Source organism: Magnolia sinica, chromosome 17 (genome assembly GCF_029962835.1).
Source record: "Magnolia sinica isolate HGM2019 chromosome 17, MsV1, whole genome shotgun sequence".
Lineage (NCBI taxonomy): Eukaryota > Viridiplantae > Streptophyta > Magnoliopsida > Magnoliales > Magnoliaceae > Magnolia > Magnolia sinica.
Window position 1 is genome coordinate 39,678,687 of NC_080589.1, and position 16,514 is coordinate 39,695,200.

A 16,514-nucleotide genomic window follows, 5' to 3' on the forward strand; every position below is an offset into this window, starting at 1 on the left:
GCCCTCATTAATGATCCATTTAGACTACCACTCAATAACCACTAAGTCGAAGGTCCATTTTAATCACAACCAGTCGGGTTACATCCCAAGTATGGGTGTACATTTATAGGTGGGGGTTTCCCACAAATGTACCAGTTTAAAGTCCATAAGCAATACACACATAATCCATAAGCATGAACAATACACAGGATGAACATTAAGCAGGCAATATAGCAATTCAATTTTCACCAGTTAACACATGTGATTATAAGAGAGAGATATCAATTATAATTTTTAATAAAAACTATAACTTAAGCTAATGAGAAGATGGAAAGCTCAAGGGGAAGAATCATCACCTTATACTTTGAATCACCTACTAGTGTCGCTAAGTGCTTGCGCCCTTAGAATTGAATCCTACCACAGATCATGAGCTTACATCATTAGATCCAAGTTCCACGCACTTCCTAGGTTTAAGATCATATCCTAGGGTTTGAGTCATCTATCTTAGGGTTTTTAATGTGGAATTAGGGTCTTCATCCTAGAGTTTGGGTTTAGGCTAGATTTTTAAGGTTGAACCCTAGTGGTGTGTAATTATTTATAATGTTAATTTAATAGTTATAAAATATTTACTAACATTAGTGTTATAGTTAATATTGGTTAATAATTATTATGATGATAATTAATATTATGATATTCTATCTATGATAAGACAACGCATTAATTTTAATTTCTTGTATATAATAACTATCATTAGAATAGATAATTTACTAATGGTCATGCATCTTAATATTTAACAATCCTATTAATAATGGAAATAGTAACCATGTTAATTTAATAATTAGAAAATAATTGTTAACATTAGTATTATAATTAATATTAGTTAATGTAGCAAAATAATCATTGTGGTGACACCAACGACTATCCAAAATGAATATTTAAGAATAATAAACAGGATACTAATATTTAATAATTGAAATTTGTTTGTAATAACCCGTTTAGCATAATGGTCTACTAATGGCTAACCATATCTAATATTAATAATCCTAATAACAACAATGGTAACAAATGATAACAGCGCATCGGAACAAGGCTAGAATGGAGAGGAAAGGTTGACTCACCATGATGACTTGGTTCGAACCGAGTTGACTCGGCCCAACACAACCACTCTTCCCTACATTCTCTCTCCTTCTTCGTTTCTGCTTCTGGGAAGTCCAGAGGTGGCTGGACTCGACTCAAGGATGGGCCAACTCAACTCAGGTGAGTCGAGTCGACTCGCCAGCTACACAACTCACTCTCTCACCTTGTCTTCTTCTCTCCCTAACTCTCTCCTCTTCTTTCTCTATTTTCAATAAGCTGGAAATCAGAAACGTCTGGACTGGGCCAGACGCAAGACTCAGCTCGAGTCGAGCTAGTGCAGTAGCTTGGTGATGGTGCAGCCGCACCTATTCTTTCCCCATTTTTTTTCTTCTTCTTTCTCTGCTCCTTCTCTCTCATTGGCTTCTCCTTTTCCTACCTCCTCCTGGACGTGCAAAGGACCAGCGGTGCCTGGACTGAATCAGTCCCACGTGTGACCAGATCTGGAGTCGGTCCAGATTCGGCCCGGTTTGAGTTGGTTGTGTTGGTGCGGTGCAACAGCCGCACCACTCTCCTTATTCTTTCTTCTTCATTTCTTCCTCTCGTTTCTCCAATCTCCTTTCCCAGCACCATTAGCAGATGGTGAGAGCCTGAAAACAGCATCCCGAATTGAGTCTGACTCAGTTGGAACGGCGAGGAAGATGGCCGCCATTAATGGTGGATCTCTAATGAATGCTTCTTTCTTCAATCTGACCGCATGGGAGAATTTCTAGGGGTTTAATGGAGCTTGGAGGATAGTCGGAGTGGAGCTCTAATAATGTTTCCTTGGTGGGTTCGAAGGTTGGAGGGAAACAGCCGGTTTTTGGGTTGTGGTTGCGAAAATGGAGGATGAGTTACTGTTCCTCGATCTGCATGCCTTATATGCTTGCCCTAATCCCTCCTAAACTGTCGGATCAGTAGCAAGTGGCCAGGATCTCCTCCGGCTGAAACCGCCTCCAAAACAGTGGGCGAAATGGAGACCGGTCATTATTTTGAGCCCTAAACTGCTGTTGGAATGAACGGCTGAGATGTCGCTAGGATGGAGGGTTGAGATGGCCTAGGAGCAGCTCACGCGGATCGCTGAGCTGGCTGGGAGAGCAGTTTCCTCTATTGGAAATGGTGTGCTTGCAGGACCGGATTGCAGCTAGGATCGTGTGTTCGCACATGCATGAAAATTAGTTTTGATAGTTGGGTTTTGGTCAGGGATGAAGGACGTAAGTGATGGACGGCTCGGATTATCAAGATGGGCCATGCAAGTGGGCCACTGATCAAGGAAAATGGGTGCCCGACCGTCCGCTGACAAGAGCAGTAGAAGGGAGAGAAAATCTCTCTTTTTGGAGAGATTTTGGGCCAGCGCCAGTTGACCGAGCAGACACCCCTGGTGCACAGCGGGTACAGGTGCACTAGGTGCACTCACACCCCGTGTGGTGTACATCATGATGTTTGTGACTAATCCACACCGTCCATTCATCTTGGAAGGCCCCAATATGGACTTTGACAGAAGATCAGGTGGAGTTAAGGCCTAAGTGGGGCCCAACAAAGAGATTTGGTGTTCTGGTTCCTAATCGCCGTCAACTTGATGGTCGGATCGCCATCATGTTTGTCCTACGGGTTTCCTAAGGGTCTCTGGTCGAGTTTAAATGAGAATCCTAGGTAACCTAGTGGTTAAATGCCTTGATCAGGATGGTTAAGCATCGTTTTTAATGAAATTCTAATGTGAGAGGATTTTGGTAATTTAATGATTAAAATCTTATACATATAAATGAATTGAGAATCAATTTAAAATCATGTTTGCACTCAGTAATATTGTTATACAATTTTCTTGAAAATATCTGATAACTTTTGTATACGTATTTATAAAGATATTTAATACTATATTTATATTTATAATTCCATTATACATTGTAAAACTATTGTAATGTAATATTACTTTCATAATATTTTATTTACATTAAATATATACATATCAATACATTTCATACATTTCTATATGATAAGTAATTTATCAAGATACAGCTAAAATTTCCCTGATCTATGTTTGTGTAAAATATAATAAATAAAATAAATATACTTATTAAATATCATTGGAGCGCCAACAGACAAATGTGTTAACATATGGATGGGAATTGTTTTAACAATTAGATTTAAACTAGGATGCACGTAAATGTTTACATAAGTCTAGCTTATCTTTATACTAAGTTTGGTTATATGGTAATACCCGAGTACTGAAAAGTACGGGGTGTGACACGTAAAGTCCGTGGTTGGTTTAACACATTCTTATGAACTTCATTTTCATCCTCAAGAGGAGGATTATGTTGATTTTCTCTATTTTGATTTATAGTTGAATCTGACAGATTTGCATTTGGATTATCAATTGGGTCTGCCATGGAATCCAAGTGATGTTGAGTGCCTCTTCTAAGTGAATGATCAAGGCCTGGAACTAGTCCCCCTTCAGAGGAGAGTCGATTGTTTTGATCTCTACTCCAACGGGACATAAACCATCCACACCACACAACAAATACCACTAATTCAAATAGCAAGTATGATATTAAAATAAAATTAAAAACTTAACCAACAACCCAGGCGGCAAGGCCAACCATGAGGGTTCAATCCACAAAGCAAAATAAATCAATAACCCAGGCAGCAGGGCTGACCATGAGGGTTTAGTCCACAAAGTAAAAATAAATCAACAACCCAGGCGGCAGGGCCGACCATGAGGGTTCAATCCACAAAAAAAAGGTAAAACTAATGCAGAAATTAAACTATGCTAATCTGGAAAATAGATTCAACGGATGATCTTTATGATCAAACAGCAACTGTAGGACAACCATAGCACTTGGGTGATAAAATCCCAAACAGGGCAACCTTATGTCATAGTTAGTGCTTGAAAGACCCAACTGAATTTATTTTCAAAGAAAAAGAAAAGAGAAAAAAATCTACAGAAAATTTGGAGGGTTTAAAAGAGAACTTACCTTAGAAGAAAACTTACCTTAGCTATCTTGCACAGATTTGATCTATCTCAGTCTCTCCCCGGCAACAGCGCCAAAAACTTGATTGCTTGCCTCCAAGTGCAGAGGTTCGTAAGTAGTATCCCGTGAATACAGGGTCGATCCCACAGGGAGATGAATTGTGAGGGAAAAAAATCAAATGCAAAACAAACTAAGTAATAAAAATTAATCTGATGATTTGTTTTGGGATTTTTAAATGGATGTAATTCAACTGAATAGAATAACACCCAAGCTTCAAAGTTCCACACATAAGTTAATGTTCCAAAATCATGATGACATGGATAACACAACTAGGATCTGAGCACTATGGTCAGCCTAATCGGAAAATAAAGCAGTTTAAATATTTTAATAAATGATATAAAAGATTATAAAATAATGGATTTGCACCATTAACATATATTCTCAAGCGCCAGTGATTTTTAAGTATTCAATATCTATAGGATAATGAATATTAAAGAAATGTAACAGGTTGAGAACATCTCCTATCTAGGAAATCTGATTGATCTAGGGTAAGCCTATCCATCAATGTAGATCTCATATGATGGAAACATATGGATCTTACAAGAGGATAAAAAATAAAACCTAAATAATAGATAACATGCATACACCATTCTTCTCATCATTAAAACAATCAATCATCATAATCTTAAAAAATTATTAAACCCATGTGCTTCCCTCCTAGCTTGAGCTAGAAGGAACTTAGAAAAACATAATTAAATTGCAGAAATAAAAAGCAACAAGAAAAAAAGAAGAAAAAAATGTAAATAGAAAATATCTAAAATAAAAAAACAACTTATAAAGCTTTAATAAAACTAAAAATTCTTTAAAAACCCTAATTCTTGCTTTGGGATGCCTTGATAATGTTTAAGAATGCCCTAGGAAGCCCTATTTATAAGTAGGGAACTCCAATTTTTGTACAAAGTTGAAAAACCCTAGAAATCACCTCAAATATACGTATTTTTTCAAAATAGACTTCTCGCTGCATAGTTCATTTAAAACAGACTTCCTGCTGCGCAGTTTTTCAAAATAGACTTCAGAGCTTTAGAATACACTTTTCAGGACGATTTCAGGATTCTTCACTTCAAATCTTCGATTCTTTTCATTCGTCACTTAGTTTTCTTGGATCTTTGGTATGTGAATTCTTCAATCTTGGTCTCTCAAGATCCATCCCTTGTCTTGGTGATTTTTAAGCATCAAATTCTTGCTTTTAGCACCATTTTTCAATCCAAGCTCTTAAATTCACCTTACAACACATACATGAGTAAATTAGAACATTAAGTTGATTCATGTGCATAAAACTAAGATGTAAATGGGAAAAATTATGCAATATTTGAGTCTCAACACGTAGGCAAAGGATCAATGTATCAGGCTCAAACCCACTACAACCATCTATCTGTGTTAGCTCGAACATTGAAGACAAAATTATATTGTACTTTAGATAGCGGGGAACTATCATTAAAGATAAAAGAAAATAAAATGAAAAATAAAATATTATTATTAGTTGTCACCTAAAATGACTCACAATCCTAGTAAATGTTGTAGGAAATTGTGATATCGTTAGGCACTTAAATAAATTTCTAGTTTTGGTATTTAAAAGAAAATCAATATTTAGGTAAACTCGTATACATACATGGAGTGACTTGTTAGAATAGAGATATGAGAGTTCAATAAAAATTAGAAATAGCCTATCTAAATCTAAGTTGTGATAGCACACTTAGATGCGATATAGGGCACACCAATAAAATAGTGCTAAAAATTGGGATGTACGATACTAAAATCTCGATGGTGAATTCTCTTTAAGGGGGGTAGTCTAGAATGACCCTTACTTTAGTGGTCGATGAACTTAGTAAGAAAACTAGTGCATGCACAATGGACACCATAGAATTGATTATCATTCACAATCATAATAGAAGTGTTGAATTTCAGGATGAAATTCTCTTTAAGTGGGGTAGTTTGTAACACCCTGTACTTTTCAGTACTCGGGTGTTACCGTGTGACCTAACTTACTCGCACATTCACATTCATCCTAGTATAAATCCGACTGTCGAAAGAAATCCCCACATATAGATCAAGCCATCCATTTGATAGTTTTCAAGATGGACCGCCACATCTCAGGTCCACCATGCATTGGGTCGCAATACTTAACTTAGTTGACAATAATCAAGCCATCAGAGTTTTAAAATAATTATCAAAATTCATTTAGATTGAATCAGGAACCCTTGGGGAACCTGATGTTTGGGTATGGCACCGATCAGACCGTTGAAGTAAAAGTCAGTTATTGAATTCAAAATTAGTCAGTAGATTGAGACCCTTACATCATCTAAATAGGCATCTAACTAACAAAATTAACTATTAGATTCACCTAGATATGCTAGAGGACGTTGCACTCTTGATGATCTATTATGAAACAATTCAACCATTCAAATTCATGATCATTCATTTACTTGAGATGTAGGGTTGTTTAAGTTTTAGAAATAGCAGTTAATTTTCCTCTAAATTGGATTGAAAATTTTATAACCATTGGCGATCAATATAATTAGGAACATTAGCCGACAATTCAAAATAATTCAGACATTAGACCTTAAAATCATCCATTAATCAACTATTAGTTCAAATTATGAACTCGTTTAGTAATAAAAAATTGACTATCTAACCGTCCATTATGAGCCATGAAGTGTCTTGACCATATAAGCAACTTTTAGAGACTTTGACCATTGAAGTTTGGATTGAAACCAATTCGACCATTTAATCGATATGACAAAATGAAATAAGATAAGGAAATAGTGGGTATGGCCCACCTCAGCTTTGGAGCCACTTGTTCTTTGGTCAAAGTCTTTGAGTGGGCCCACCAAGTGGAATGGACGGAGTGGATTTACCAAACACATCACGGTGGGCCCCACACTAGCGATGCGTGTACACCAGGGTATGGTACACCCGCTGTGTACCGGACCTGTCAGGCTGGTCACACATGGCTGACCTGATAGCTTCCATAAACAGAGAGGATTCCTCTCCCTTTTTCACGTTTTCTTCGATCATGGGCCACCATCATGGCCCAGAAGTACAATCTGAACCGTCCGTCTAGTAGAGCGCCCACGTTCAACCAAAACCTAGCACTTTCACGCATCGAAACCGATGAGTATGTGCACAGTTTACGGCTGAGCTGGGCTAGCGTGCAGGCAAATTTGTGTTTCCAGCCCGCTCAAAACCAACTGTTTGTGATCAATGCAGGCCACCTTGAGCGGATCCAAACCATTTAGATTGTAGTCCTCTTAAATCCATCTAGGATGGTGGACCCCACATAAATACAGGCATACGTGTGTGTGTTGAAATCTGGCCCAAAAATACCCTCACATCAGTGACCTGTTCCAAAAAATGAAAACTATCCCACCACTTCCTCCAGCCAACTGTCATGATCCATGTGAGGATCCTTCCTCCAATCGCATACCACAATTTTGGACGAACCCAAACCATCCACGCGCTGTTCACATGAGATAGGGTTTTCCGCTGGAAAACCGACTTCAAGACCATCGTTTTGCATAGCGGTTTCTCGAGACCAGACAACAGGATCCAATCCTAGCCGCTCGTTGTCCATCTAAGGGTTGGGAGAGAGTTAGGTTATGGATAAAAGACATAAGGATTGAGCAGCAGAGTCTCCTCCTCCATTTACAATGGTCGCGCTCGAAAATGTGTCATTTTCTTCCTCCTTCGAACCCACTGAGAAAACGTCATTGGAGCACCACTCCGATCATTCCCCGAGCTCCTCTGAGCCTATACACACCATCTAAAATAGTCAACTCGAAGAAATACCCACCGATTCATGATCTGCCATTGAAGCTGGGTTGTCTTCCCCGTCGAACTTGCACCATTGCTGGTGCTTGTGAGGCAGCGGATTTCAAATCCAAAAACATCAGGGTGTGGCCCATTGGATCATATGCAAATAGGGGAAGAAGCTAAAGTAAGAAGAACATCAAATAAAGCCAGAGAGAGTGTGGATTGTGGTGCCACACTGCACCAAACCGTCCGAGTCGCCTTAACTCGAGTTGAACTTGCACTAGCCCAGGGTTGTTGGACGTCCTGGATAAGAGGAGAAAGGGAAACATGAAGAGAAGATGAAGGAGACAGAGAAGGCAGTGAGAGGGAGAGAGAGAGAGAGAGAGAGAGAGAGAGAGCGTCGATTCAAGCTGGTGCTAAGCTGCACCACTGCGACGGGTGACTCGTTGAAGTTCAAGTCAGATTTGGTCCTGCTGTTGCTGAAGTTCTAATAGGAGAGTGAGAGAAAGAAAGGATAAAAAAAGGGAGATGGAAATGAGAGAGAAGAAGTTAGGGTGGCACCATGTTATTGTCCACCCACCAAGTTGTTGACTCGGTTCAAACTCAAACTGAGTTTGGTTCAAGTTTAGATGAGTCTGGTTGAGTCCAGGGGTTTGAACATCACAGCTGGTGGGTTCTAGAAGTTTGAGAGAAAAGGAAAGGTGAGGAAGAAAGAAGAGGAGAGAGAGATTGGATCGGAGGTTACTGCTGAGTCGACTTGGATGGAATCCACTGAGTCAAGTTGGGTCGAGTCAGGCTATGGCCCGGTCCAGGCATGGCTGGAGTTCCAACAGGGAGAGAAGAAAAGGGAGAGAAAAGAGAAGGATGGTGAGAGTTTGGTCAACAAGACTTAACACGTTGAGTTGAGTTGGGGAGTGTGGCTCAATGTCGAGCCAGCCGGGCCTTAACTCGCTGGCTCTTTTAGTTAGTTGGGTCCAGCTAGCTGCCAGTCACAGTTGCATTGAGGGAAGCGAGGAGAAAGAGAGTGTGAGAGAGTGGAGTTAGCAATTATGTTGGGTTGAGTTAACTCGGGTGTGAAACTGAGTTGATTTAAGTTAAATCGACTAGGTGCGTTTTCTCTCAAACTTTGCATTAGAGTTCTAATTAGGACTTTGGTTAGCTAATTGATTTCTTAACCTCGTTTAAGATGTAGTCTAATATTACATCTTTTATTTCACCTTCATTCAAATGGGAGTGAGTTAAGTCAAGTTCATCTCAGGAAGACTCTAAAGGCGCACACATTTCCTAGCGATGATGCAGGCGATTCAAAACATAAGGTGATGATTTCTTCCCTTATTAGAGTTCTAATTAGGACTTTGGTTAGCTAATTGATTTCTTAACCTCGTTTAAGATGTAGTCTAATATTACATCTTTTATTTCACCTTCATTCAAATGGGAGTGAGTTAAGTCAAGTTCATCTCAGGAAGACTCTAAAGGCGCACACATTTCCTAGCGATGATGCAGGCGATTCAAAACATAAGGTGATGATTTCTTCCCTTAAGATTTTCATTTCCAAATTAGTTTAAGTAATAGTCTTTATTAGAATCACAGATGTTATCTCATAAAATGCGACCTTTTATCAATTCTTAAGGCATGACTCATACTTGAATTATAGTTGACAGTTGTGAACCATGATTTCATACAATAAGTACTTACATGATGATTTTCATTTAAATTTAAATTGATAGTTCTTATCATGACTTATTGCGATTATTATGAATCAATTTATGTCTAGCATGCAATAACTATATACTTTGTCATAGTTTGTTGTGAGTCGCTTATGGATCTCTATTCACTATACTTAATAGTGGGTGATCCCTCTTGTGTATGTGAACCCATGCTTAGAATGTAACCAGATAGGGTGTGGTAAGGAATGGACCCTCGATTTGGAGGTTACATGGGACATGGAACATTAATGTGAGATTTACCATCCATAATTCATACGGTTTGAGTGGCTTTGAAATGACCTCTTTAACCACTCTGATTTAACCTTACCTAACCCCTTTACCGTCTCGATTTAATGATTTAAGCACCCTTTTACCTTTACGATTTAATATCTATCCCATGTTTTGATGATTGTCTTGCGTGGCTTCGATGGCCTATGCCCATGCGATGGTGATCCCTACTTATTGAATTCGATTGGCCCTTGGTCGATGGGCATCCATTAAACATCCCAAGATGGGAAAACCTCATAAGCCAGGGATGGTGGTCATGGGAAGCTATGCTTAAGTTGTCGGCCTATGTTGGGTGACGAGCCCCCCGTAGTGACCATTGAGTTACTCAAACCGGCTGATTGTAATTGGAATAATAATGGTTTGACTAATCATGCATTCATAGCATATTGACGATGACAGGTGGCTAATTCTAGATGTTGTAGCATGTGCCCTTAGGTTTAGTAGGGTATCGTTTAGCTAACTCCCACACCATCAACTATCGACCTACGTACGTAATGTGTGATGACTTGATCATTATGCTGTACGAGATATGCTACGCTGATGACCAATCTTATGCATGGGTGACGAGCCCAAGTCCGACTGGATGAGCATCCCCAGGTCTATGTGCATTCACGCATCCATGCATCTAAATAAGATTACATCATGTATTATTTTGAATGCCTTGTTGTTTTTAACTATGTTTAGCTAAGGTGGCGGTGTGTAATCTTGAGAAAAATTCACACTAAGTTGGCCACTCATCCATCAAATATATAACCATACAGGTGGCACGGGTGGCTTAAAAGACACTCATGTCCAGAGAGCATGGTACAATTATCAGGGATGTATGGCTGTATCTGCCAGGAGAAGCTGCGCGATCTTACGGCTTAAGTTTATATGCATTTTATTATGTCTCTTGTCTAAATTGTGTAATTCTTGTAATTATTAATATAGAGACATTGGTTTGTATAAGTCATTATGAGTAGCCGCTCGTATATTCTGAATGTAAATGTAAATTTTTCTTTATGTTGATTTGTCCATCTTTCGCTAAACTGCTAACTCTAAAAGAAAAAGAAAAGAAAAAAATACCTGAATTTGACTATCTTTAAAGGTTAACACTCGGGTTTTTAAAGAACAAGTCATATACTCAGGTTCTGAAAACTCGGGGCATTACAGGCCAGCCCGAACTTCTTCGGTTAAGTTTCCAACAATGACATGATTTCAAATTTCAGGCATATTTGGCCAGCTGAACTTAGGCTTGGGCCAGTCGAATTTTTGGAAGATTCTATCCCACGAAATCCGAGTGTCATTGGAACAAAATTGTTAGAATCCAGCTAGCCAAACTAGGGCCAATCGAATTTCCAAATCCTTTAGCTATAAATAGAGGGCTTCTCTCATTCATTTACACAACAAAAGTTAGTGAGAAAATCATCTTTTCAAGAGAGAAAGCTAGGCTCCTCTATCTTTTTTAGCGTAATTCTAATCTTCTGTTTTAGCTTATTTTCATTCTCTTTCTCAAGATGCTTTAACCATCTTTAATAGAGTAATCCAAACTCTACTTAAGATCTAGAGAATTGAATTTGCAGCACCTAGGGTTTTAGTTTTATATTGAATACTTTATAGATCCCTATATTCTTTTGGGTTGAACTTATACACGACTTCATCAATATCCCAAGAAGAAGATCGCTGCATTCAAGCTACAGATACGACTTCGACTCGCCAATCGAAGATAAGTACTGTTTTACTTTCATTTCAGTTTGGGTTTTTCTAAGATAGCCCAAAAATCTTAATGGGTTTGTTTGTGGTAATCCCGTGAAAATCATAAAGTGGGTTTTTATTGTGATAGCCCGTGAAAATCATAATAACTGAAAGGACAAGATATAGATGTCCTAGAGGGGGGTGAATAGGACTATGCCAAATATTTCGATTCAATGAGGAATAATAAATCAAATAAAGGCAATTGTATAAAGTATTGAATTCTTAATATCAAATAGTTCGTAGGACAACCTTCACCTAAAAGATTTAGGCAGGACAACTTTATTTCACGACGTCTTTGAAATTAAATTATCAAGCTATAACAAAAACAAATGAAGCACAAGATAGGCACAAATAATAAAACGCAATCACCATAATGCACAAAAGAATTATAGTGGTTCGGTGCATAAACGCAACCTACTCCATTCCTAAAATTACTACTCTTACAATTTTGGCTTTAACTATCTCAAGGCTTTCCTAGGGTCACCTGAACAACCTGATACAATTATTACGATTTTCATGGGCTATCACAATTAAACCCACTTTGTAATTTTCATGAGATCACCACAAACAAACCTGTAAAGATTTCTGGGCTATCTTAGAAAAACTCAAATTGAAATAAATATAAAGACAGTACTTATCTTCGATTAGCGAGTCGAAGTCGTAACTGTAGTTTGAATGCAGCGATCTTCTTCTTGGGATGTAGATGAAGTCTTTGTATGAGTTTAACCTAAAAAGAAATAAATGAATCTAATGTATTTTCAATAAAATGAATAATACCCTAATGCTGCAAATTCAATTATCTATCTCTCAAGTAGAGTATGGATTACTTTATTAAAACAGTTTAAACTAACTTGAGAGAAAGAATAGAATTAGCTAAAATAAATATAAAAATTATAGCGCAAATAGCTTAAGAAGGCTTGGACTTTCACTCTTTTCAACACAATATAGATCTAAAAATTTTCATGCTTTGAAGAGTAAGAGAGAGATTTTATTTATAGCCAAAGATTCTAGAAGATTGGTTGGCCCAAGGGTCAATTCGGCTAGGCAGATTCTAAAGATTACGTTCCAACGGAACTCGAATTTCGTGGGATAAAATCTTTCAAAAATTCGGCTAGCCTAAACCCAATTTCGACTGGACGACAATAGGGTTTGGTTGGCCCAATATACCTGAAATCTGAAATTGTGTCGTTGCTGGAAACTTGATCGAACCCAGCTTAGGCTGGCCGAACAAGCCACAGAAAATTCTTTTCAGATCTATCTTTTTGCTCGAATAATGTAGGGTTGGTAGAAGTCAATTAGGCTGGCCAAACCAAATGTCGGGTTGGCCTAACTTGAGTGTATTTTACATAAAATATGATCATTGTCATGCATATGTATAATACACCTAACCTATGGTCAATCTAGGGTTATACCACCTGATGGTTGACTCATATGAAGTGTTCCGATCTTCGAACCATGAATGATTTTGACTTGAGATGTTGAGTCTTCTTTTCAAACGCTTAATTGAGTTGATAACTTGTCTTCAATAGAGCTTGCGATCATTATAGGACTACGAAATTTGACAAACTACTATGTGCTTGAGTATAAGCACTTACAATCTCCCCATTTGTCAAATTCATAGCAAAACTCACTCATAAAATTATACAACTCATCACAACATATTACAACATCTCAATAACACATCATATACATAACATTTGAGTCATCATAAAGGATAACTTAAATCTTATTACTCCCCCTTAGATCATTCACATGAAAAATTCCCCTTAGCACTCAGTCACATCTATCACATGCTGCAAAAAAAAAATATAATTTCATAGAATGTGCATGCAAATATAAATGCACGTGCTCATAAATGTGAGAGAGATGTGTTCATGATGATCATATCCATCCATAATTATATAATTCTCTTTTTTTTGTCAGAAGTTGATAAAGGAAGACATATAAATGAAGCATTAGAGAATATAATTAAGAATAGGAGCAACAAACAAAAAAAAAACATTAAACATTAACCACCACATGTTATCCAAATGTATGAGAAGCAAGAGTAATCTTCATGATGCAAAATAATTCAAAGTTGAAATGAGGGTTTTGAAAAAATTTCCCTAAATAGCCCAAATCGCGCTTGGTTCGGTTAGCCCGAGTGCAGTCCTCGGTTGACCGCACCGGTCGGTCAGCAACGGGTTGGCCGAAAAATAAAAAATAATTTAAAAATTATATTTATTTTAATCATTATTCTTTTAATGCAAACAAAATAAAGGACAATAAACATAGATTGCACTAAGGAATGATTACTTAAGAGATACAACATAATCCGATATCTTTAAGTTAAAAAATCTGACACTATCAAGAGGTTTTGTCAAAATGTTTGCAAGCTGTTTTTCAGTATTGATATATTCAAGCATAATAGTCTTGCTTTCAACTAATTCTCTGATATAGTGATATCGAATATTGATGTGCTTGGTTCGAGAATGTTGAATGAGATTTTTAGATATGTTTATGGCACCAGTATTGTCATAGTATAAATTCATGGTATCTTGATCAATACCATAGTCTACTAACATCCTTTTCATCCACATTAATTACGGGTAAGCATTTCCTGCCATAATATACTCAGTTTCTGCAGTGGATAATGATACTGAGTTTTGTTTCTTGCTCATTTACGAGACAAGACAATTTTCAATGTAGAAGCATCCACCACTCGTGGATTTTCTATTGTCCACATTACCTGACCAATCAGCATCAGTATATCCAACAATTTGTAAAGACGTATCATGAGGATACCATAAACCCAGATTAACACTACTAACAACATATATGATTATTCTTTTAAGGGTTAGATTGATATATAGCACAAACGCCTACGCTGAAAGAAATATCAGGTCTACTGGCAGTTAAATATAAGAGACTACCAATCGTGATACGGTAGAGACGTGGATTAATGCTTTTACCTGAGTCATCTTTAGATAACTTGAGTGTTGTAGCAATGGGAGTTAAAAAGTTTTTACCATTCTCAAACCCAAATTTCTTAATTAGATTTATCGCATACTTGGTTTGAGATATGAATATCCCATCTTTAAGTTGTTTCACTTGAAGACCGATGAAATAGTTCAGTTCTTCCACCATGCTTATCTCAAATTTTGATTTTATAGAGTCTGCAAACTTAGAGGAAAGGTTAGCATTTATTGATCCATAAATAATATCATCTACATATATTTGAACAATCAATATATCTTCATTAATTATTTTGATAAATAAGGTTTTATCAACACTTCCCATTTTAAAATTTTGACTAAGAAGAAATTTTATTAATTTTTTATACAATGCTCTAGGAGCTTGTTTTAAACCATACAGAGCTTTTTTAAGACAATATATATTGTTAGGAAGTTTAGGATCTTCAAAACCTTTAGGCTATTCTACATAAACTTCTTCATTTAAGTCACTGTTTAAGAAAAGCACTCTTAATATCCATTTGGTATATTTTAAAGTTTTTATGATATGCGATGGAGATAAACAATATGATGAATTCAAGATGAGCAACTGGAGCAAAAGTCTCATCATAGTCAACTCCTTCAATTTGGGTGTACCCTTGTATAATCAATCTAACTTTGTTTCTTATGATATTCCAAAATTCATCAAATTTATTTTTAAATATCCATTTAGTTCTAATTACATGTTTGTTAGAAGATCTAGGAACAATATACATTTATCGGTTTTATCTGGAAAGCGAAGTACACATGATTACATATGTTTTCAAATTATCTTCTGGTTTGAACACCAGTGTGAGGATTACTAAGTATTTGATTAGTCAGATGATCTTTGACTAATCTATTCTCAATTGAATCTGATTTCGATAAAGATTTTGATTGATTGACTATAATAACTTCGTCATCATAATCATAAGCTAGAGTGATTGTTTGATCATCAATAACGACGTTTATGGATTCTTGTATCACTTCGGTCCTTTTATGTAGGACACGATATGCTCTACTATTTAGAGCATACCCCAGAAATATGCCCCCATCACTTTTTGCTTTAAAATTTTCTAGATGTTCCCGATCTCATAGAATGAAGCATTTACTTCTGAAAGTACAGAAATATTTTACTGAAGGGTTTTTGTTAAACCAGAGTTCATAAGCCATTTTATTTTTACCTGCTCTCACATATACTCAATTAATAATGTAGCAAGCAATATTAACAGCTTTAACCCATAGATTTTTCACCAATTTTTTATTGTGAAGCATAACAGTTCTCATTTTTTGTAGAACTCTGTTTTTCCTTTCAACTACTCCATTTTGTTGAGGAGTTTTAGGAGTAGAGAATTCATGTAATATTCAAAGGTCATTATAAAACTTCTCAAAATCGTTATTTTAAATTTTGTTCCATGATCAATTCTTATCTTCTTCACAAACAATTCTTTTTCCATCTAGATGTGTTTAAATAACTTTTTGACTTCGTCAAAAGCATCTGACTTTTCTCTTAAGAAGGCTACCCATGAATATCTAGTGTATTCATCAACTACAACTAGAAAGTATTTTTTACTGCCTTTACTCTTTGTTCGAGTTGGTCCAACTAGGTCCATATGAAGTAATTTAAGGGGTCTGGATGTGGTTAAGGAGTTCACCTTCTTGTGACTACTACTGATTTGTTTACCTATTTGAGAGGCACTACATACTTTCTTCTCTAATTTTTTTTAGCTTGGGTAAGCCTCGAAGATGATCTCTCTTACTTATTTTATATAGATCTCTATAGTTTATATGTCCAAGACGTTGATGTCATAATTTAGTTTCTTTTGTTTGGACGATGTAGTAAGAGTGATTTGAAGATCAAGATTCATCAATGATATATTAATTTTCAAAGGTTCTTTCACCATTTAATATTACATGGCATTAGTTATTAATTATCTCACATCCAT